This window comes from Ahaetulla prasina, chromosome 2, assembly GCF_028640845.1.
Source record: "Ahaetulla prasina isolate Xishuangbanna chromosome 2, ASM2864084v1, whole genome shotgun sequence".
Lineage (NCBI taxonomy): Eukaryota > Metazoa > Chordata > Lepidosauria > Squamata > Colubridae > Ahaetulla > Ahaetulla prasina.
Window position 1 is genome coordinate 118023975 of NC_080540.1, and position 19104 is coordinate 118043078.

The 19104-nt window shown below is 41.1% G+C and overlaps 1 protein-coding gene across 4 annotated transcripts in view; it reads left to right on the top strand.

Moving 5' to 3' along the window:
* The first annotated feature begins 8146 nt into the window (after nt 1-8146).
* ADGRL1 (adhesion G protein-coupled receptor L1) overlaps nt 8147-19104 on the top strand; it is a 167567-nt gene continuing 156609 nt past the window's right edge. For 2 of the 4 annotated variants that reach the window (XM_058165646.1, XM_058165648.1), the window contains exon 1: nt 8147-10585. The gene's annotated coding sequence lies outside the window, so the exon portion shown is untranslated. The remainder of the gene's footprint in view (nt 10586-19104) is intronic. The other 2 variants (XM_058165641.1, XM_058165643.1) reach the window with 2 other exon arrangements.

Here is a 19104-nt window from a genome sequence, read left to right on the forward strand (position 1 = left end):
TGTGGCCAAGAACTGATCAATAAAAACCTGTATTGTTTTTGCATTGGAACGCTGTCATCTCCAAGGAATATGCTGCTACATTGTGCTTTGGAATAGATGGCGAAGCCACAGGGTATAGCTGATAGGACTACTAAAAATGTATTCCCTTCAGAAGCCTTGGTAGATTTAGGCACATTCGCTATGAACACTGGAGCTCCCTCCAAAGTAAGAAAGCCTTCAAGCAATCTTTCCAACCTGAAACCTTCCAGATGTGTTGGATTGCAACTTCCATGATTCTAGTCTAGTGAGTTCCCCACTAAGCTAGCAGTGATTGCTTGAGGCAGGAAGAGGCCACTAGCGAACCTTTCAATAGAGGATCATGATAAATTTTCAGTAAAATCCAAGCTGTGATTCCTCCTTCCCATCACAGCCACATAGCTCACATTACTTACTATTAGCTCAAATCACAAGATAAGTTGAAATTGGTGGCAAACATCAGAATAGTCTCTTCCTGAGTCCACAAATTTGGTTGTATTTGCAGTTAACTTGACAGATAGCTTTTGTATAATCTCTTCCATTCCCTTTTCCAGATTACAATACAGAAAGCTTACATTTTTCTCTAGTTAAACCTTGTATTCATTCCTGGAAATGCTCACATAGAAAAACTGATTAACCCAGGCAGATACCCATTATTTAGTCCATATCTTTGGAGGACAAAGTGTATTATATGAGCATTTCCGATTCATTTTTTTTAAACAAAATGAATTTCTAACCTTTGTGGCAGCAGGAAAAAAAAAGGCTTGAAAAGGTGAATCCAAATGACAGAAAAAGGAGATCGGGTTGAGGGACAAAACTGGGGTGGATTCCTGAGTGCTGAAGGAGCAGTGAAATAAATTCTGATCTCTGGTAGGTGGAAAACAAAAACTGGACTGGTTATCCCTTGACAGGAATGAACAACACTGATAGTATCTGATTATTTCAGCCAAGTGGGAGAAAATAAATCACATCATTTAACGCTGTGTATGTTTCCTCAGGAATCAGTCTCACTAAAGTCAATGGAATGTACTCCTAAGCAGGTGTGCATAGTTTTATCAAATCTTTTCAAACAGTTTTATTTGGGAAAATTTATAATATTGCCTGATTTTTTTTATACAATCCTATATTGGAGAGATCTTTAAATACAAATTCTCTCCCCACCCCAAATGTATTCATTTGGGTTATACATGGATATTCCATGCACAAAGCATAGCCTCAGAACACTAGATTTCAGATTCAATAGACAATCTCTTTGTAGAGATTTGCAGGAACTCCCAAAGCAGTTAAACCCTGATTAGGAAAACAAAGTGCTTGGCAAAAAAAAAATTGTTAATGGCAAAGAGAGAATTCACTCCTAAGAGATACTTAGAGCAGGTCAAAAAGTAAGCTTTCATCATCTTGGGAAAAAAAATCAAACATTTATTATCTCCTCAGACTTCAACTTACTCTGTTTTTGTAACTTTGTTTCAAAGCTCTCTCCTGTGAAAACTACTTTATTCTTTCCCTAAAAACATGATTAATCTACAGCATTAGAAATATCCTTGTACAGTACTACCAGTTTGGGGTTTGGAAATAGTCTGTCCACATATGGGCATTCTTTTAATGTTCTCCAAGGTTTAAGAGTAGATCAAATGAAAACCGAATTAGGATTCTGTTTGGAGAATTATTATGGGGGGGAAAAATATGTGGTAGCATTTTTTCCGACTACCACATTTTAGTGTAAGGAGCAGTGAAAGCTTATATGCTTTTTAATAAAATGTGGTAGTCAGAAAAAGTGCTATTGGATTCCTGATTGTTTGCCACGCAGACTAATATGATTCTCCCTTACAATGTAATGCTACCAGTTAAACTTTGATTTCTTGGAATTCCAATATTTTTCAATTCTGCCTCTTGGTCAAGTGACAAAAATGCTCAAGGGCCTTGGAAAAATATGTCCAGGTTCGAAAGCACAATTATGGTAGCAATATTCCAGGCTTGTTTCTCTGAAGAGTTTTTCTATAGCTCCTCTCTGTCCACAAGAGGTCTGGACTCTCCGGATCTTCTCAGTCTAATGGTGAACAGGTTCCCACATGAACATAATTATCTCAATGACACTATATGGAGCAGATTCATACCTGTCAAGCAAATAATGTCAGGTTGGCAAAATTCTAAAACCTACTTCAAAAATGTAGTTTCTCTAAGTCATAGTTTTCCAAATGTGATCGTGTACAAACAGAGATACAATTCAAATAGTGAACCAGAGATGTGTCCTTAGAGAATGATTTGTTCTCCTTGAAGAAAACAAAGATAAGTTTTTGATAAAAGATTAAAAAAAAACAGAGACTGAAGTATAGCTTTCTTTATTAGACACATCTCACTTATGAAATTTGTATACAATAGATTTGAGTTAATGATGTCTGCTGTATTATAGAAGAGATATTCCCCAGTTCTTTATCACTTATCTTTTTAACCACTATTATATGAAGTAGGTAGAAGATCTCCCATATAACTCCATTTGATTGTCCATTTATTCAAAAGACACTTTCAAGATAGATTGAAGCCCCATATAAATTGGTCTACACTTCAGTAAATTGACTGTTTTTTATTCAATTGAGTATCCAGGACGGTTAAAAGAATGGCTACATTTCTTTTTAGGGTCTTTTTTGGTCTCATGTGAAGATTTAGTTTATTAAATACTATGTTTGATTTTGTATTGTTTACCTTTGTATTACAGTATAAATGTTATTACTCATTGTATATCTTTATTAATATGTTTTAATTAGGATATGTGTAACAATGGAGAAGATAATCAGTTTTTGTGAGGGTTTGTGGACAAAGAAATAAATAAATGTCTTTGCTTGCTTGCATGCTTAACTTTTCTCTTCCCAGCTTTCTAATTCTATACAGCACACCAAACATGAACTGCTTTAGATATCAACTCCTGTGAACCCAGTCAGTATAATGGAACTATAGTCTAACAACTATACATTTTTTATCATGCTGTACTAAATGTACCTGCAAACACCACTTGTTTAACATATGCATGCAGATTATCAGAAAATGATTTTGATAACCTGGATGAACTCACAGATACTGTAACATCATATGTCAGCTTCTGTGAAGACCTATGTGTACCTACAAGGAACTTGCGAATATACAGTAACAACAAACCTTGGTTCACACCTAAACTTAAGCAGCTACGACATTCCAAAGAGGAGGCCTACAGAAAAGGTGATAAAATGCTGTACAATCAGGCCAGAAATACACTAACAAGGGAGATCAGGGCAGCAAAAAGAAGCTACTCTGAAAAGCTAAAGAATCAGTTTTCAGCAAATGAACCAGCAAACATGTGGAAAACTCTTAAAAATATCACCGGCTATGGAAAACCTCCTTCCCAGGCTGAAGGTAAACAACAACTGGCAGATGACCTGAATGAGTTTTACTGCAGGTTTGAAAGGAAACTACAGCCACCTATCTCCACAACCCCCATCTCAGACACACCAACAACAGCCAAGCCTCCTACAACTGACCCCATTTCATTGGGTTCACAACCCCTAGTGATCACAGAAAAAGAAGTGCAGGATCTATTTCACAGACAAAAGCCAGGAAAAGCTCCAGGCCCAGACAAGATAACTCCTTCTTGCTTAAAAGTCTGTGCTGACCAATTGGCCCCCATCTTCACCCATATTCACTAGAGATGTGTTATGTTCCTTCTTGCTTCAAACGCTCTACCATCATCCCAGTGCCGAAGAAGCCCACCATCAAGGAACTGAATGACTACAGACCAGTTGCTCTAACATCTGTAGTTATGAAAACCTTTGAAAGGCTAGTGCTTTCCTACTTGAAAACCATCACGGATCCGCTGTTAGACCCCTTGCAATTTGCATACCGAGCAAACAGATCAACAGATGATGCTGTTAATATGGCTCTGCACTACATCCTACAGCATCTTGAGTCTCCAAAGACCTATGCAAGGGTCCTTTTTGTAGACTTTAGTTCAGCATTCAATACCATCATTCCAAACATTCTTCTAACTAAGCTAAACCAGCTACAGGTCCCGGAACATACTTGTAAGTGGATCACAAGCTTCCTAACAAACAGGAAGCAGCAGGTGAAGCTAAGCAAGATCACATCAAATACCTGTACAATTAGCACAGGGGCCCCCCAAGGCTGTGTGCTCTCCCCACTTCTCTTCTCTCTGTATACCAATGACTGCATCTCCAATGATCCATCTGTTAAGCTATTGAAGTTCGCAGAAGACACAACAGTGATTGGTCTCATTCGAGACAATGACGAATCCGCATATAGACGAGAGGTCGAACGACTAGCCTTGTGGTGCAACCAAAACAATCTGGAACCGAACACACTCAAAACCGTAGAAATGGTGGTAGACTTTAGGAGAAACCCTTCCATACTTCCACCTCTCACAATACTAGACAACACAGTATCAACAGTAGAAACCTTCAAATTTCTAGGTTCTATCATATCGCAAGATCTAAAATGGACAGCTAACATCAAAAACATCATTAAAAAAGGACAACAAAGAATGTTCTTTCTGCGCCAACTCAGTAAGCTCAAACTGCCCAAGGAGCTGCTGATTCTATAGAGGAATTATTGAGTCTGTCATTTGCACCTCTATAACTGTCTGGTTCGGTTCTGCAACCCAACAAGAAAAACACAGACTTCAGAGGATAATTAGAACTGCAGAAAAAATAATTGCTACCAACCTGCCTTCCATTGAGGACCTGTATACTGCACGAATCAAGAAGAGGGCCGTGAAAATATTTACAGACCCCTCGCATCCGGATATAAACTGTTTCAACTCCTACCCTCAAAACGACGCTATAGAGCACTGCACACCAGAACAACTAGACACAAGAACAGTTTTTCCCCGAAGGCCATCACTCTGCTAAACAAATAATTCCATCAACACTGTCAAACTATTTACTGAATCTGCACTACTATTAATCTTCTCATAGTTCCCATCACCAATCTCTTTCCATTTATGACTGTATGACTATAACTTGTTGCTGGCAATCCTTATGATTTATATTGATATATTGACCATCAATTGTGTTGTAAATGTTGTACCTTTCCAATCACACTTGGCCAACAAAAATTCTATTCTATTCTATTCTATTCTATTCTATTCTATTCTATTCTATTCTATTCTATTCTATTCTATTCTATTCTATTCTATTCTATAAGTCTCTTTACACTATTTGTTCCAACAAAATAATTTTAGGTCCTTAACCTAGCATTAGCTGGGTTTACAGGGCATGCAACCACAAACTAGCAGACCGTATTGTAGCCTAAAGATATATATATATATATTTTATTGGCCAAGTGTGATTGGACACACAAGGAATTTGTCTTGGTGCATATGCTCTCAGTGTACATAAAAGAAAAGATACGTTCATCAAGGTACTGTGTGAATTCATATTGTGTGAATTCAGCTCAGGTGGATGATTTATGGCTCAATATATTCTGTGAATCTGGGATCAGTTTACCCATGAGTTAGTATTGTGTGCAGACATATTCAATAGCAAGTCTATTTGAGGGACTAGAAATCAGTAACTTCATTCTTTCATGAATTGTTCTCAAAATTTCTAGAGTCAAAGAAAAAAAATCTCAGGAAACATAGCTGAAAAGTATCTCTTCCAGGCAAACATCTGTAGATATAACAGATAACTTCCCTGATCTAATGTTGATTGTGTCCATCCAACATGCTTATCCATAACTAACCCAATCATGGTTTATTTAAAAACTATATTTTATTCCCACAGTATACTGAGTCATTAGCAGCTTCCTCAAATACAAAAGATTACAACCACTGTATAACTAACCAACCACATGGCAAGAACTGCATAACACGTAATTCTAAAATGTGGCTAGATAGTTTCTGTTTCAGTGTGTTCTACAACAAAAGCTAATGGAACTGGGTTGTTTTTGTTTTTTAAAGCAGCTTCAGTGATGATCAGGTTTAGTATTTCTTAGTTTTACCATGAGAATAGCAATGTATAACAGCAGATACGATCCTCACATCACACATAAGAGGTTGCAACTCTCTTGTTCACAGAGGCTTTAGAAGCAGAGGACCCCTCTTATCTTGTCAATTGGGATCAACAATGCTCACCAGATGGCACTAAAGGTGCCATGATCTTAAAGTCTGTGTTGCATGAATTCATATGCAGTGCCTATTTTAAATAATTCAGTATACCAGGGATATTAGAGAGTTTTATTGCTGCTGTGTTGAGAGGACAGCCTTAAATCCCATCTCCTCATATCAATAAATGTAATAGAAATTTATAAACCATTTCTGCACATTGGCATCATTTTATTCCCATTTCATAGATCTTAGGATAAGGCTGTCGTTTGGGATTCTGTGCAAACTCAAGCAATGAATTCAGTAAACAGTTTTGAAGTAAACCATGGAGTTGATAAATTGTGCAAAAATAGCCTGTGTTTTAAATTTGGTGTATAATCATGGAAGATACAATTTAACACAATTCTATTACAAGATTTGTTTTATATGAGCCATTCAACAGAACAGAGATAACTTTCCAAATGCAGCTAAACTACACCTCACAGCATCCTTCATCTTAGGCACATTTGAAGAGGAGTTTTTGTTCAGCTGTAGTTTTGATTTGAGCTGTCAATGAAATACAAACGAAAACTTGATTTCCCCCCCTATTAAATGAACTGATATCACTGAAATTATTGCTCCACCAGCAAACATCTCTAGATTTGTTTATTTCTTCCAATTGCTTGTGATAAATCTTCATTTGTATGGTTTGAATTAATCTGGTATGTGTGTTTTGACATAAGAGATGGATAGTGAATTTGTAATACTATGATCTGAAAATATCTTCAAAAAATACAGGAAACTGCCACCTGTCATATCAGACCATAGAGTCATCAGGTCAGACCAGTGATGGGTTCTAACCGGCGTTACCACTGGTTCACTTCGTGCATGCTCTTTGTGCATAATTGGCGCATGCGTGCTCGCTTTGCTTGCATGCACGCCAAACTTATGCTTTGCGCAAGCACATTGACTGGCTGAATAGCTGAGACATTGCAATCCGCTCTGCCACGCCTTTCAGCTGGGCTAAAAACAGAGGAATAAAGGTAGGTATAGCGCAGGGGAGATCGGGAGGGCCTAGACCATGGGCGGAACAAATCGGTTCGCTGTCACTTCAACATCTCCGCTACCGGCTCTCCCGAACAGGGGAGAACCTGTAGCAACCCACTACTGGGTCTGACCATAGAGAAATTTATTTTAATGCCATCCCTTCTATCTTACAAGATATTTCTGGCAGGGGTGTTTCCCAACACTTGCTGCTGTTGGATCCTTTTTATCTGGAGATGCCAGACCTAAACCTCAAGCTTTCACTACTATATCCCCCACATCTATTCCCCCAAGGTCCAGGGGTTTCCCTTTATTTGTTTAGGAATCGGATCTGCTTTGTTTCAGAAATGACCTAGAAAACATGCCTACATGCACTTGCATTATCCTAAACTTCCAGATGTCACACTAGCCCACCATGTACCTTTCAAGGTTTGGGGATTGAATCTTTCACAGGTCAGTATGATCAGAATCACTGAAAACTGGATGGTTCTACTTGCCAGCACTGACAGTTAACCACAATATTTGTGCTTACAGGACAAACCTATCATGTTTTTCTTAGATAACTCAGGTTTCTGGGATTGAACTGTACAGTGGATTAAACTGTGGTTGCTTAGTTTGTATATAAAGTTGTGCAATGAAGGGTAAAAATTCCCAATGACCTAATTTACAGAATGGAGACCACACAATCTGCTTGTGTCAACTTTATATGAACAACGCTGGGGACAAACTATATTATCTCCCCTCCCCTTAAAGAAGGTTCAAATAATCTTTGCATAGTTGTATAGCAAATGCTGACCAGTAGTGATGTCATATGCCAATCATCTTATTTTTGATCTAATGGGCTAGATTTTCTGGTTATATGCATACTGATAATATACAATTAATAAAATGGAAGTTGTCATGAATCAGTTTTTGCGATTACGTTTACCTACTTTCCATCTGAAAATACAAATGCCAATTTAAGATAACTTGCAAGCCAGCATCTATAAATGCATAAGAAAACTGTAAAGAAAGCTTACTTGAATCCAGGAGTCTTGGTAGTTTGGAGATCTTGGTTCAGGTATTCGTTTTATTCTTTCAGTTCTCCCCTTTGGTGCTGGAATTAGGAATTGATTCTAAAGCTCCATAGTGCCCATACAAGAATATGGGCACAATGAGCCCATAATCACCAGTTTCATCAGAGGTTAAGTAGAAAAGTATAGATAAAAGTGGCTGCTGCTGGTGACAGTTTGGGGAGTAGAAGTCTTGTTTTGAAAGAGTGTTCTTTTTTATTCCTTGAGCAACACTAATCAACCAAAGTTGTAACTGTGAAACACTGAAACATAAACACAGATTTGGGCCTGCAATCCACTCTGGGGTTTCTTGCTGGGTACATTGAAAATGCCTAACCAGATTCTCCAGTCGGGGTGTCTGTAGGGTATAGTCAAAGCAGTCAAGATGGTGTGATGATCTAATGAAACCTCTGCCTGTGACTCCCATAAAAAAATGAGTCAAGCTTTGCCCCATTGCAGACACTGTATTGATTTTTAAAAAACTGTACCCTGGAATGCCTTCTATCTCTAGTCAGGTGTTACCTATTCCTTGTGAGCATTTAACTGAATTGATTCCTACCTGAAAATTCATTTCTCTCCCTGCTTCTTCTCATTTTTTCATAATTCTGGAAGGGACTGGAAACTCCCCAACCCAAACAGTTGGGAGTCTATGGAGATTTTCAGTCACCCAGGTCATGGTTGTCCCAAAGGTGCTTTTTCAAGACGCAACTTGGACTTTCTGGTTGGGAATTAAGCAAACAGTTGGGAATTAAGGAAATCTGAAAAGCAGCCATTTGGGAAGGCTACATGGAGAAAGATGTTTCCTGTAAGTCCCCTCATACCTGTGCACCTTTTTCTTCACTATACCATGATAACTGATGTTTTGTAGTGCAAGTCCTTCCTCCTCTTGTTATCAATCCTCCAGGACCTTACATAAGGTCCTGCCTAATACCCATCTGCAGCTTCATCTGAAACATTCCCCTTACTCCCCGTTTTATTCAAATCCTTCAACTTAAGCTTCCTTACACGTCTGCAGAAGATCCATCCAAGGTATTCCTTCTTCCCAGGCTAAATTTCTCTCTTCCCGGCTCCCTTCCAAAACTCCGTCCCGCATTTTCTTTCCTGCGCGACGTATTGTCAACGCCTCCCAAGTGTACCCGTCACTTCTGGAATCCGCTCCGATTTTTCCCTCCCGCCTTCCTAGCCCCGAATAGCACTGGCTGGCTCGTCGTTGCCTCCCGGTCCTCAGGGAGCAGAGCGAGCCGTTCGCTTCTTCGTCAAGCACCCCGGCTAGTAGTTCCGGGCTCTTTGGCTGAGGGTCTCGCGCAAGGGGCTCGTGAGGGATTCGCGCGCTCGCTGCCGTCGATCGCCTCCGGCCTAGAACCCCTCCCCGCCACCGCTCCCTCTTTCTTCCCCCTTCAGTCACCTTCCTTTTTGCATCCACTTCCCGCTCTCGCCTTGCCCGAGCGGGTCCGCCGGGAGGGGGCGTCCACCGCAAGAAGAGGAAAGGGGAAGAAGAAGAGTGCGCTTCGCCTCGGGGAAGGCAGCGGGGCAGCTGGAGCGCTCGCTCCACGGGGAGACCACAGGGGGGGGGGCGGCTGGTCGGAAGGTAGCGGTGGCGAGGCCAGAGCTGTGCCCGGCTGCCTTAGAGCCCCAATCCCCCCCCCGCGCCTTCTCCCCAGATCTCCTCGCGGTGGGGTGCTGGTGGGGAGCGCGCGCGTGCTTGTCTGTGTGCACCGCGGCGGGGGAGCAGAGGGAGAGACGGGCAGAGCAGGCAGACGGAGCCCCCACCCCGCCGCCGTCGCCCTGCGCTCGCGCGGGTGAGTGTGTGACAGGGGGGTGGATCTTGGTTCGTTTGCCTCCGCCGGCTCCAAAATGCCCAGCCTGCTTCGTACGGACGGCTATATTTCAAGATTTCCTTTGGCAAAGCTAGGCGAGGGGCATCGCCTTGTGGAGGCGTCCGCCAGTGACATCTCCTCGGTGGAAAGAGGGCTTTGATTTGGTCCTTCTCTTCCTCCCTCCTCTCCCACCCCCCACCCACCTCTTCCTCCCATCTGCTATTTTCCGAGGGGGCGGCTGCAAACAAACAACAACAACAAAAAAAATAGGGATATAGTCGATTGATAAGAGACGCCCCCTTCTCTTTCTTTCCTTCTTGCCCGCCCCATTTAACTCGCCGGCGCACCAGGGGCAAAAACAATCCGAAATCCGGACGCGTCGTTCTCAGTGTGTGTGCGCTCGCCCTCCCCCCCCCCCGAGCTTCTCTGAAATTGACGCCCCAAGGGGGAGCGATCGGAAGAAGATCGAGATCACGCATCCGATTGCCTCGTGTTTCCTAATATCTGCGGGGGCTCGAGCCCTGCCATTCCGGCGGCAGGGATGGATTAGAGATCTCTGAATGGAGGAACCCGAGAGGACTGGATCGCAGAAGGTAAGGAGAGGGACGCTCGCTTTCGCGGGTGGATGTGTGTGTTGTGGGGGGGGGGTTTGCGCGCGGGGTTGGTGTGTTGGTGGAAATTGAACGGTACTCTTTTCCTCGCTCCCCTCCCATTCATCAGTGACTCTGTTGGCCTCGGACACCTGGAGAAATCGGAGGGATGGCGAGTCTATTTGCAATAGGGCGCTGGTAGTGTTTGGCAAGATGATGATGATGGTGGTGGTGGTGATTATTATTATGGGGGAGAAAATGGGATATTATCACCATCATTACCTGAGCTTTCTTCTTGCTCTCTCTGCTCTCCCCCCCGCCCTCCCCCCTTTGGATACTGCTGGACCTGGTTGATTGATAAGCGTCTCTCATGAACTGGCTTGCTTTGAGCCGTGAGACTTGAACGGGGGAGGGGGTCTTGCTGAGTGAACTATGAGGCTGGGAGGAAGGGACCATTTCCTCCCTCCTTCCTTCTACCTCACCCCCCCTTCATTTTCTCTGGAGATTTGCGATCTAGTCGGGGGGTTTGCAAGTGAGGGTCCTTTTTGCCTACGGGTGAGGCGGCCGCCTATCCTCCGTTCGGTTTCTGTGATGCCCAAGACAAAGCCCTCTGCAAAAAAAAAAAAAAATATCCTGCTCCTCGTCGCCGGTACTGCGGTATTTCCTCCCCCTCGATTTTGTATATATGTTGGCGGGTGGGGGGGGGGAGAGGAAAGGAAATTGCCGTCCAAATACCGTAATGCACAAAGAGGAGGGTAGGGCAGTTTCTGGCGATCTTTTTTTCTCTCGTCTTATTCTTCTCTTCCCCGCAGCTTGTCTCCGGGCTCATTTTACTGCAGGAGAGGGGGGAAAAGGGACCCGGAACCTGGTTTAGCATCGCGGCAACTGTCCGTGTCTTGTAATTATCCCCCGCCCCAGATTTCTCTGATACGTGTCTATATGCAACAACCAGGTTTTGAAGGAAGAGGGGGTGGCGAGCATATAAGCGCGCGCGAATCTCTTCCCCCCCTCCCCACAAGTACAGTTTCAAGATGGGGAGGAGAAGGATGCAGGCAGAATGGTTAATTGGGAATGCCGGGATGTGGGGGGAGCATGGGTTTGTTGTGATGGGTCTGGAGCTGTGCCATCCACTCCCCCTCTGTGCCAACCCCACCCTCAATACATTTCTCTAGGGGTAAGTGGATGTGCCCCTTACTTCACCTTAGGCCAGGCCTTCCCTAAGCAGCTCCCTTATGGCCGCCAAAGGATCCCTGGAGCTGAAAATATGGCTGTGAATCTAATTCCGTAGCAGTGTGGCCTGATCTTGATCTGTCCACAGAAAGGTTTTCAGTGGATGGTGGATGTGAATGCCACACGCGTTCATGCGCGCGCACACACACACACACACACATATTTTGGTATCTTGTATAATATCTCCTGATTGTTTCTGCCCCATAAGAAAGAAAGACTGGCAAAGAAATAGGGGGCAGGTGGGCTGTCTGGAAGAAACTTGGATTGCAATTATTGCATACACTCAAGTCTATTCTCCCCCCTCCCCCCCTCCTCAATTAGCTGACAACCATGATTATTAGACTCGCACTGATTTTAGGATGGGAGTGGAGATGGGATCAAATTATCTCTGCCCCCCCCTTTCCCCCATCATTATTCCCAAAATTAGGTTGACAGAGATGGTTGATTGATTGCTGCAACACTGTTCGATTTAAAATTCTTTGCTGGGCTTAGAGATAGAAGGAGGAAAGTAGATTCAGTTTTAAGGTGCCCTGAGTTCTTCCCTAATTTGGTGAATATAGAGTCTGTGGAGTTGTAATTATTAATGTTTTTAAGCGTTGGAAAATTAAATGACTGGAAAAAGGGGCTGTGTGTGTTTCTATGTTTAGGAGGGATTGGCTAGAATGATTGGTAAAAGGTAAGGGTGAATACAAATGTCAATAAACCGAAAGAAATGTAGATAAAGGGGAAACAGAAGCTCAGAAAAAGAAATGGTTAGAAATCATGCTGCCTTCCCCTCCCTCTCCATATTTATTATGCATAAACCTCTCCCCCACTCCCCAATTTCCTCTGGTAGCTTTCTGCTTTCAGTGGCAATTGAATAGTCTCCCTCCCTCCCCCCCAACTTGTGAACCATAAATGTCTTTTCTCAGCATTGGTTTGCTTGGCAAAGGTGAGGAAACTGGAAGATGTCAGACAATGGTCCTTTGGGGAATATCAGCAGCCCACAAGGGTTATTAAAAGGGAAAGTTGGCACCAGGAACCAGAAGCTGGCCTTGCTTTTTCTGAAATCTCCAAGTTGGGGAGATAAGATAAAAGGGATAAGAAGAACATCTTCTGTTAAATATCTTCAATTCTCCCTTGAATCCTCTCTAGCTCCTTTCTCCCCTCTGCCTGTCCAGTCTAACCCTGATGCCCATGCTTGCCTCCTATTGCTTGGAAGACTCATGGAAGATAACGTAGAGCATCTTTACCACCTTTTTGATACATCAGATTGTATCCAGTACCCCCCCACCTCTTGAGGGGGCTTGAGGGAGTGTTGTCTTGGAAAAGTGGGGCACCAGTCCATTCCTGTTGGAGCATTTTTGCAAGGGAGGGGAAGGAGAAGGCAGAGAAAGCCAGTGTGGCTTTAATAGCTTCAGAGAATCTCTGCAGCAGGAAAACTAAAGGCAGGATACTATAAACAATGAGAATTTAAACCTATTCCTTTTTTCTACGACAACAATAACAATGGTTTATGGGCTCAGTGCTGAGACAGGAATACCATCTGTTTAATAGGATTAGAATTTTTTTGTGTGGGGGGGGAACCTTCCAGGATCCATTACTATTGAATCTACTACTACTGAATACTGTTGCCTTTGGATCCACCATTCAGTTTAATAATTGGGTACCCAGGAAGTTCTTCCTGGAAGTTCTTCTCTGAAAATTGGATGTGTTTCACACAATTGTGGTTGTTCAGAATTAACCTTACACTGATCAAACAGTGTTCATTAATTACAACCATGAATTCCATGCAGTTTTGTTGAAAAGAACATACAGTCTTTCATGTTAAGCTTGCTTATGGGTCAGGTAAACCACAGCAGCAAAATATGGGATTGGGACACCGTGGCTATGTTTGCACCAGCTAAAAAAAATGCAGCCATTCCTTCCTCAGTTAATTAACTCATGGTTCCATTCCAGTACCATAAAATGATGAGGGCAGAATCTTGTAATTTTTTCAACTCAGGGATATGTTGAGTGAGTGTGTGTGTGTGTACACATACATATACACATATAAACATATACATCATATACATCATATACATTACATACACACACACTCTCTCTTCCTCCAAACAAGTGCATCTGCTGCCTTTCTTACTTTTGGGATGTATACCTCCAGATTTTTTACACCTATGGAACATTTACAGCATAAGCAAGCTTAGGAGTTTTGGAAGCAAATCTTAGGAGTTTTGTGCAAATGGATCAAGACCCCTGCTTGGTTTCATTTTCCATGAATCAATAAAGATGGATTTCCTGGTAGATGGATGTAAATTGGCATTATTCTCTTTGAACACAGGGGCGCTATGCTGCTTAACATCAGATGGAAGTATGCAGCCTTTTTCCAAACACATTTGTGCTGTGGTTCTTGTGGTACATTCACATTCTGTGGCAGATTCTTCACTTATATGAGCCTATGATGTTTGCCTAGAGCTAGGATCCTTTTTTTGTCTTCTGAAATTGACCAGCTGCAGAAAAAAATGCCTCTGAGCAAAAAGCTTTTGAATCAGATCTAAATCAACATCTCTCAGCATAGAGGCAACCTTGCCTTAGACATCCCAGCAGCTCCAAAGCTCAGGGGTTGTCTTGGATGTCTGTATGGTCCATTTGCACCCAGAACCACTAATGACTGGAAAAATTATTTCTTATGCTTGATCATGTGGGATCCAAATTTCAACAGAATTCAGCCATTTGCAAGCTGTTGAGTGCTTTGTTGGAGTTAAAAAGTCTTGATTTGCCAAAGGAAATGGGAAGGCAGTTGGGTACCTAACTAAGGACTTGTGTTGCAAGCTAACCACTAGGTTTGACTGGGGGAACATTTAAAAAAATGTATTTTCTTTCTCTCTCTCTCTCTCTCTCTCCCTCCCTCCCTCCCTCCCCATCTGTGTGTGTGTGTGTGTGTGTGTGTGAGGGAGACGGAGACATTCACTTACTTTATATATACAGGATTTCTTTAAAAATGCTGTATTTAAGAAGTCAGAAATGGGTAGATATCTCAAGCCGTGTTACTTATTCCTTCTGTGAGGGAGGGGATAGGTATATCCCTAGAGGCTGAATATATTCGTGTTCTGTCATCTGTGCTCTGAACATCCATCTCTGCCTGTATGGTGAATGTAACCCTATTCTCTTATACATAATTATTCCTGTGTATTCTCACATGTACACATACTTTCTTTTTTGTTATATTATCTTCTTTGATGGGATGCCCAGTCTTAGCAACTCTGTAGGGATTTTAAACAATATGTTGAGGATGATAAGAGGAGGGCAGTCAGCTGGACGCTGTTTGAGGTGAAGCAGATTCTTAGATTCTTTTCCATTGCTTTTATTCCCTTTATCATTTCAAGCATTGTGTTAACAAACAAACTCCTCTCCCTGTCTCCCATACCAGAATCCTTCAATGGAGCCAGTGTCATTATTAGAGAACTGCTGGAACCCCAGTTTGGTCTAGCAGTTAAGGCACCAGGCTAGAAAGTGGGAGACCCTGAGTTCTAGTCTCATGAAAGCCAGCTGGGTGGCCTTGGGCCAGTCTCTCTCTCTTAACCCAACTCAACTCACAGAGTTGTCGTTGTAGTGAAAATAGCAGGAGGATTGTGTACTGGATATGTTTGCCACCTTGAGTTATTTGTAAAAATGAATAAAGGTGATATACAAACAAATAAATAAATCTGGAAAATCAATATCGAAATCTTCCAAAACCATCTTATAAATAGCCAGAATCCATCGTTTTGATTTCCAACAATACCCATAGAGGTACTGCAGTGGAGGCAGTAGAATAGAAGAATAGAATAGAATAGAATTTTATTGGCCAAGTGTGATTGGACACACAAGGAATTTGTCTTGGTGCATATGCTCTCAGTATGGGAAATGGTGGTTAAACTTACAATTTAGACTATCACTGTCCCTTCATAGCTGATGATGCCTATGGGTTGCTTATTATTAAAAGCCAGGGAAACCAGGCTAGCTGTTTCTGGTAGGAGAGAGGGTCTGTTTGAAGGCTTCTTTTGTCCAGGACCTTCTCAAACCTCATGCTGTTTTTCTTTTCCAGCATTTAGTCATGTTTCCTTGTGTGCACATGCTGAAAAGCTATCACCTTTCACTATAAATGCTTAGGCAGTGTCAAATTTCCATGGAGGATTTTTACTTTTCATAGAAAGGATATACGGTAATTCTTTCCTGATTGATATTCAAGCCCTCCTAAGGGACTACTAAATTACCTAGAAAGTTGATTAGAACCAAGGCTGTCTAAATTTCAGGCATACTCTGAGCTGGTGTGATAAATCATCCAACCATAGACTTTTGGCATCTTGACATGCCTCTTTGACCATTGTGTTATTTGTAGTAATAGTTCTAAGTACTATAAAGCATTACAGGCATAACTTGGAGATATTTCAGATCACTGCAATAAACTGAATATCACAGTAAGGCAATTCACACAAATCTTTGGATTTCCCAATGCATATAAAAGTTATGTTTACAGTATACTGTAGTCTATTAAAGAATAGAATAGAATAGAATTTTTTTATTGGCCAAGTGTGATTGGACACACAAGGAATTTGTCTTGGTGCATATGCTCTCAGTGTACATAAAAGAAAAGATACCTTCATCAAGGTGCAACATTTACAACACAATGATGGTCAATATATCAATATAAATCATAAGGATTGGCAGCAACAAAGTTACAGTTATACAGTCATAAGTGGAAAGAGATTGGTGATGGGAACGATGAGAAGATTAATAGTAGTGCAGATTTAGTAATAGTTTGACAGTGTTGAGGGAAATTATTTGTTTAGCAGAGTGATGGGCTTTGGGAAAAAACTATTCTTGTGTCTAGTTGTTCTGGTGTGCAGTGCTCTATAATGTCGTTTTGAGGGTAGGAGTTGATACAGTTTATGTCCTGGATGTGAGGGATCTGTAAATATTTTCACGGCCCTCTTCTTAATTCGTGCAGTATACAGGTCCTCAATGGAAGGCAGGTTGGTAGCAATTATTTTTTCTGCAGTGTGCAATAATAAATAATAAATAAATAATAAAGTATGCAATAGCATTATGTCTTAAAAAAACCAATGTTCATACCTTAATTAAAAAAATATTTTATTGCTCAAAGTACTAATCATCATTTGAATCTTTAGCAAATCAATGTCTTTTTGCTGGTGTGGTCTTGTTTAAAAAAATACAATATCTGTGCAGTGTAATAAAGCAAAGTGCAATAAAACAAGGTATGCCTGTACAATGAAATTTCTGTTCTTCATTGAAAAGTCCCTTCTGCTTGTTCTCATTTTACATCTTAAAAATGGTGTACCTGTGTATGAGCTAAGCTGTCCATCTTTGTGGCTGAGCCATGAAAATTCAGGCTTTATCCTGAAAGCCTACCTGAAAACCTCTTCTATGCTTGCTGCCTTTAATCTTCTTTAGCCCTATGCTTAGTCTTCTGCTTCTTCAAACCTTGGTAGCACCCTTTTAAAATCTTGCAGATTGGGAAAGTGGAAACACTTATCCATTGTATTAGCTTTGATAGCATCAGAACGTTCCTCAAAAATCATTTGTATAATATCCTCCTATCCATGATGTCTACTACCACTAACCTACCAGCTGGTTGTTGCTGATAAGAGTTGTAATCCAAGGTCTTCAACCATATTTCTGTGGCTCATCTGCATCTCCACTGGATATTTTACCACTGATCAATGGTTTTTTAATTTAATGTTTGCATCTTGCCATATTGGTACTTCTAACACAATATCTATCCTGAATACAAGATTATTCAGTTTAATAAGGCTTTGTTACGACTTTCAGTCCTATGTAAGAATTTTAACTTTTGCAACATCAGTGCAGACCCATATAGAGTGGAATCACAATATCCCCTTTTTGGTCTATCTATATAAAAACACCCTTGATTAGCAAACCATATTGTCATAAGTCATATTCCTCATTTGCTAACTGCTAATACATTTACATTGTCTAGTTAACTATACCTATTCCACACTCTCTGTGCATCTCTTCAGGCCAGAGGTCTTCAAACTTGGCAGCTTTAAGACTGGCTGGAGAATTCTGGGAGTTGAAGTCCACAAATCTTAAAGGTGCCAAGTTTGCAGATCTCTGTTTCAGGCAAGCCATAAAATTATTTTTTAACAAGAGGATAGTTGTTACTAGAAGAAGAAGAAGAAGAAGAAGAAGGAGGAGGAGGAGAAGAAGAAGAAGAAGAAGAAGAAGAAGAAGAAGAAGAAGAAGAAGAAGAAGAAGAAGAAGAAGAAGAAGAAGAAGAAGAAGAAGAAGAAGAAGAAGAAGAAGAAGAAGAAGAAGAAAAACATATGAGTGTTAATTTGCATGTGTTGGCTATCATGCATGCAAAATTAAAATGGCTTCTTTTCTGGTGTGTTTAGAAGCACACCTGGTTTAGCACAGTTGAAATTGAAGTTGTACAGACTTTAATGATAATTGATTGGTAGAATATTGGTGAAAACTGAATAGAAAGCAAGTGTTGAATAGCCAAGGTTCAATATCTGGATTAGGAATCTGGGGGAAACATTATTTAAGGGGAAGAGAGTTGCAAAAGATTCCCCAAGAGCAAAACTGGAATCTGTATTTATTTATGTTACTGGAACCCTGAAGAATCCTGAAGAACATTATTAAAAAAGTGTTCAAAAGGATAGACATGCACTGACAATTAAGAGCAGGATGCTTTCAAGTCCATGACAAAAATCCACTTATGCCTTTCTCCCAGGCTTTCTGTTTCAGAAGCCTAATTTAAGATATGTGTAAAGAAAACCTCTTTGCTGTTAATGTATAACAATTGGAAATCAGAAACTCTTGCAAATTGCTTAGAGCTAGGAGTAGATTTACAATCAGTTTATGTCTGTCCCTGTCCCAGAAACTAGAAAAAATTGAAGCAAGAAAGGGGATTATGGAATAATGGAAGGTGGACTCTACTCCAAAGGTACATCCAAAGGTAATTCTTTAGATTATTTGGCAAGTGTAAATAGTTGATGGTCCCAGAATTCATGGCCTGACTTAGGCTATTTCTAGCACACTGGATGTCATGGTTAAAATATCCGTGTTGTAAGAAATGCCAAGCCATTTTCTCTGACTTCCCTTGAGAATGGGTTAGGTTATTGTTTACCGATGGACAGAATAAAAGAGTCCATTATGAGTGAGGCTAATTAACAATGATATTTCCACACTTGTGAATGTAGAGCATGAACCATATTCATTTAGGCACTTTGCTTGATATGCATAGACTCACACTGCTTTCTCAATCATTATTATTCCCATTAACCCTC